Source organism: Stylophora pistillata, chromosome 3, assembly GCF_964205215.1.
Source record: "Stylophora pistillata chromosome 3, jaStyPist1.2, whole genome shotgun sequence".
NCBI lineage: Eukaryota > Metazoa > Cnidaria > Anthozoa > Scleractinia > Pocilloporidae > Stylophora > Stylophora pistillata.
Genome location: NC_142521.1, coordinates 27,116,628 through 27,122,595, shown reverse-complemented (window position 1 = coordinate 27,122,595; position 5,968 = coordinate 27,116,628). Strand labels below are relative to the sequence as shown.

The 5,968-nt window shown below is 39.1% G+C and overlaps 1 pseudogene; it reads left to right on the top strand.

The window, feature by feature from the left end:
* Positions 1-3,326: 3,326 nt before the first annotated feature.
* LOC148735387 (uncharacterized) lies at positions 3,327-4,728 on the top strand (annotated as a pseudogene).
* Positions 4,729-5,968: the final 1,240 nt, after the last annotated feature.

The window sequence follows — 5,968 nt, the reverse complement described above, 5'->3', positions numbered from 1 at the left end:
TGTTAAGCATTCATATTTACAAGTCCACAAGTAGAGGCAGCAGGATGGAGAGGGTACTAAAGGCATACTAGCTGCAAAGTAAATTTGAGAAAAGTACGGCATAATCACGGGAAAAATTTTCATCTGGGTCAAAGAAAAGCCAGGTAAAGATTTGTACATATTGAATTACTCTGATTACTATTCTTCCTTACTTTCCAGTAAAAAAAAGTAGGGGAAAACTGCTTGAAATATTGGTTAATACTCATTCAGTTAGGAAAAATGTATCTGTCTGAATAAACATAACATTCAGGATCAGAACCTGCCGTCAATTTTCAATTTCAACAATTGGACATCATTCAAAATGGGCAAGCTCAAATAAAAAGTAATCAGCAATGTTTTATGATTGGTATCGCAACTGGTACTTCTGAAAATGCATAACAATAGCATCGAAATGTGAAGTTGATAGTACAGAATTCTGTCTTACAGGTAGACACTACCTAAATACTACTGTCCAAAGAGACAACAACCGAGAAAAGTGAAGGTACTGTATTCCCTTCATGTGTTTAATGCTTATTGCTGTAGGCAAATATAACTCGATTCCTGTAATTTTTAAATTACTGTTTTTAGAGGCAGTCTCATTTACATGATTTAGACCAATTAAGTCACCCATATCGATGAGAATACAAAAAGTTACAGTGCTGTGTAAATACCGCTAGTCTTGTAATATAGAACTATGTTTGTAATAGCATTCAAACAAACATTACTTGCCCCTAAAATGTCTTAAGCTTGGTATGTGATTGAAAGTTTTCAACCAGACCTATTTGAACTTAAAAATCACTTTTTCATATGCATTAATTTCACAAGAAAGTTCGTTAAACTGATTTGAAAAATTAAATCTTAGGTGCTAAGCGCGCAAGTCCAGTTCACAAGCTCATGAACAGGCAAAAAAGAGAAAGATTGCCTAGAGCATACAAGAACAAAAATTAAAAATATTGGGATTCTGAAATTAAAGAATTGTGATGAAATTTTGTGGGCCGAGGCCAGGAACGTGTTCGATAATTGAGTCAGTTTGCTAGACATAACGTCTCGTAGTCACGTTCGACGCACTAAAAACTACTATAAAACGAATACAAGAATTGTAAAAACGTGTAAAATGGTATATAAAAAGTCACTTGTAAAAATGTAGCGGAATTCCAAATCGATTTCGATCAATTACGATCCTCATCAGTAGCACTCCGCCATGTTTAAACATAGTATTTTAAACATGGCGGAGTGCTACTGATGAGGATCGTAATTGATCGAAATCGATTTGGAATTCCGCTACATTTTTACAAGTGACTTTTTATATACCATTTTACACGTTTTTACAATTCTTGTATTCGTTTTATAGTAGTTTTTAGTGCGTCGAACGTGACTACGAGACGTTATGTCTAGCAAACTGACTCAATCGAAATTAAAGAATCTAGAGCAGAAATCAGACGCTTGTCAACATGATAACAACTGTATTGTGGTTTTCTTTGATTGGTAGTGTGCCAGAATTTTCTAGATCTTTGGACAGTAACTCTTGCAAGTGAGGGATGGAATAAATGTACTCTACAATTATCACTTGTCAATGCAGGGCTTTGGAACAGTCTACAACTTGAATTCGGATGGAGCTGTGTATTAGGGGATATTGTTCTCAGAATGGCTTTAAAGATGGAAGATGGACAGGATTACGGTGATAGTATACAAATACTCGGTGCCGCGGAATCGTCACTCTGAATGAATGACATAAATCCCAACAGACTTGCACCCGGATAGAAATCCTTCGACCTTCGGACAATAAAACCTTACTTACAGACATTCTACAGTATTATTAAGTGCACTGAGCTGTTCATTTGCGGTTGTTTTATGATTCATTGTGGATAATTACGAATGCATATTACCGAAATCAGCGCCGTACAGGTATGTGAAAATCCCACATTTCTACTTCGCTTTATTTTTTCCGGGCACAATAGCCATGGATATTTTTACGGAATATAGTGTTCTCAAGCACGGTTGTTGAGTGTGTGTAACTCAATCCTGATATCTAGTTTTGTCCCAGTACAGAGAAATCGCAATTTAAAAAGTACCACTTTTCGGCTTAGTTGAGTAGTGGCATATTTGATGCAACGACAGTGTATACAATTATCCAGATACTCTACCTTTGTGATCATACTTGGAAAGTTGATGTATTAAACTGTTGTATTCCAGAATATCTCTCATATTGGATCATTTTTGACAGCGTGAGATCGTAATAAAGATTGCTCATTTTGTGTACACAAATGATGTCAATTTCACGATTCGACCTACGTGCGGAAAATTGTTAAAAAATAAAAAACTTTTGAAATCTGAGGGAAACAACTTTTGTTCCGATGATAGGTAATGGTTTCCTTATCCACTTAAGGCCAGATTTGTTTTTTAACCAATTTCGAGTGGTCGCAAATTACAGAGACACACTCTTAAGTTTGAATTCTGAAATAAGATATTCCAGATTCAGCAGTTTTCAGTCCACTGAATTGTAAAACCCCATCTACTCTCTCTGACCTCTTTCAGTAATAAGTTAAAACAGGAAAAGTTCTACTAACATGGGGCTCTTGCGAAGGAAAAGGAGAGACATTCCTGGTAAGCCTGACTGCACGGCTGCACCTCCCCACTTTGCAGCTTCAAATACCTTTTTGATGACCAGGACAAGAAACGCATTCTTACCGAGAAAAAAATGTTATGCCCTTCCCCAAAAGAGTCAAGACACCTGCCCCACTTCAAGGTAATCCCATCCCCAAGTGAACTCTCCTTTAACCTCAAACAAGTGTTTCAAAATGTGGGAAGGAAAATCGATTGTCACTGGAAGGCAACATTTAGATTTCAAGCTTCCTTCTACTGCTATTCTGAAGCTGTCTACTGCCTGAACTACTTCATTCTTTCCTGGCTGTGGGTTTTCAAACAACCTAACAATACAAATGGGACCAGAATCAGGGACTTTATTTTGCGGAGGATTTTCGCTATCCACACAAATAAGAGACTGTGTTTGCTTCTCTGCATTTCATTCCATGTCTCATAAACTTAAATGATTGAAATAAATATATAAGTTTATTTAAAATTTTAAACAGGGGGAAAACAAAACAATTATTTTGCATCAATGTCAAAGGTTTGCATGAAATTAAACTTAGAGCACACACACAAAAGAGAAATCGCAGAACTCGAACAGTGTCTTGGACTCGTATGCTAATATTTAGGCATGGATCGCACTTAGCAAAGTTTGGTGTGAATGTGGTCACTTTAGTGTAAAAATGTGTCATCGGGGCACATTGCCAAATGCGACCCTAACTTTGGGCCAAGTCGCACTAGAGGACAAAACTGTTTATTTATGTCAAAAATCTGTCATCACAATGAAAAACCAAGTGCGACCGGTTTGTTCACCAAAGGACAAAATTTGGTCGCGGGCGGACAAACTTCAAAGATGCCGTCGACTACCTCTGGAGCAGGCCAAATTGAGACAAATTTTGGAAAACAATAGCGAGGGTGTTTTAATTCGGAAATGATTTGACAGATGATATGTAGCAGAGTCTCTATGCTATAGACTTCGCGGCAAAATTGGTCACGTTCTCATTTTGCAACAACATGAATCCAGGCACGGGCAACCAATACTTTTCGTATGAAATGGGGCAACAATATCCTCAATATCCACCAGGATGGATATATCCGTTGCCTAGCACTTACAATTTTAATGATCGAGGAACTGCAAGCCCATCTCCTTCAACCGCAAGTTCTGGCTCGTTGTCAGAATCCTTTCCGTTCGTCGAAGACGGCTCAATGCCGGAATCATCTTAAACTTCTTCGCGCCGTACATCTTCCAAGAACAAGAAGGCCCAGGAACGATGGACTAAAGATGAGGAAAAACTGTTAGTCCAACTATGGGCTGAAAAACACGATCAGTTGGAAAGCAGAGAGTGCAGGAAAACGTGGGCCTGGATCGCTGAGAAGATTTCAAAAGCGCTACAGTCCAACAAGACGGCCGACAAATGTATTCGGAAAATGAAGTACATCATAGAAAGATACAAGAATGCATAAGATTGGAACAAAAACCAAACAGGAGGAAACCTTACGAAATCCCTCTACTACGATGAGGTCGATAAGATCCTTGGATGCCGCAACCTAGTAACCTTCAATAATGTAGCCGAAGCGGGGATCAGCGGTGAAAGTGCCCCCCAAGTTGTAGCTGAATCAAGTGATACTACTGGCGAGAACAGTACTTCATCTAGCCCCAATGTGCTACAAACTCCAGCTGAAAAGAGAAAAGCGTCAAAGAAAGGGAAACGAACTTCGAAACGCAAAGCTCCTGATAATGACAGCGACGAAGAGTTCAAGATGGCTCTAAAGGATATGAGGCAGTAGGGGGAGAAAGTTACAGCATTTATGGATTCTTTGCAACAATCACAGACGCAGCAGCTAGCCATGATGAACCAATTTATGGGCTCCATTGTGAAAATCCTTGGCCAAAAGAATGAGAAAGACAACTGAACTTTAATTCAAGACTGTTTTGGACTATTGGGAGACAATCATTATCGACCATTATCAAAAGACATGTTATTGTTTATGTTGCGAATCGATCAAACGAAATTATGGAAACAAATGAATGTACTGCTTGAACTGATTTCTTGTTGTAAATGCAAAAATTATCTTTATCACACACTTCTCTTTAAAAAGGGATTTGAAGAATCATAGACTGTTTTTTAGCAACTCTCTTATATCTTCCCCGTCCTGCATTAAGTCATTGTTCTGTTCGTTTCCGCGGTCATCATCGTCATCGTAAAAATCATCCTCCCATTCGTCCCCAATTTTAATGCAAAAGTTATGCAGCACTGCACAAGCAATGGCAATCTTCACAGAAAAAGTTATTCTGCTATCCAACCGCTTTTGTAGGTAGCCAACACAGAAAATATCATGTTGTCCGCCATGAAGGAGAAGATAGACTGCTTAGGTTCCCTTTTCCAAGACAGACAAAAAAGGATAACTTGGCCCACACATGGCTACTTCACCCAGAAATATCTTCTAAGTACACAAGTTTAAAGAAAACCCATTAAGTAGCTGTTTTACTTACAAGGTTACATTTTATGATCTCTAGAGCTGACTTTTTAATATAATTGTTAAGCATTCATATTTACAAGTCCACAAGTAGAGGCAGCAGGATGGAGAGGGTGCTAAAGGCATACCGACTTTTGAGGTAGCCAAAAGCGCACTCGATGGTTACTCGTGCAGACGACAACTTCTTGTTAAATGTTATCTCGCCAGGGTCACGCGTCGCTTCAGGATAAGGCTTCATAAGCCAGGGGGAAATAGGGTATGCACTGTCTCCTACCAGGTAAGGCTGAATATCTGTGATGCCAATTCTTTCAACGGGTTCCTTGAGTATATCTCCGTTGCTTGCTCTTAGATAAGGCGAGCTGTTTCGATATACCCTAGCGTCGTGGATACTTCCCGGATAACCCGCTGCAAAGTCAAGAAATAATCCCTTACCGTCAGCAACGGCCTGAATAATGAAATCATGTTGCTGATTTCGACTAAAATAATCAACAGCACTGTCTCTAGGAGCAACTATTTTGATATGAGTGCCATCTATGGCCCCAACAATGTTTGGAAGTCGTGATTTGTCCGTAAATGTCTCTATACACCTCATTGTCTTGGCCACTGTTGTTGGGAATTCGATGTACTCATTCCTTAAGTCATAAAGAGCCTCAACCACGTCTTGACAAGCCTCTATTGCTGTAGTTGCTATTGTATAGCTGGTTACTTTTAAAGGCAAAGTTGTCACGAAGATACTTCATCGGAACGGGCTTTAGTTTTAGCTTTTGAAAAAGGATGGACTTTTTAGGAGAAGAGGGAAGGAGGGCAAGAAATGCAAGCGTTAGAGTCTCTGTGTATAAGAAAAAGAAAAAACCATGGCAGCTCTCTAATAGGAGTGAAGCTATCG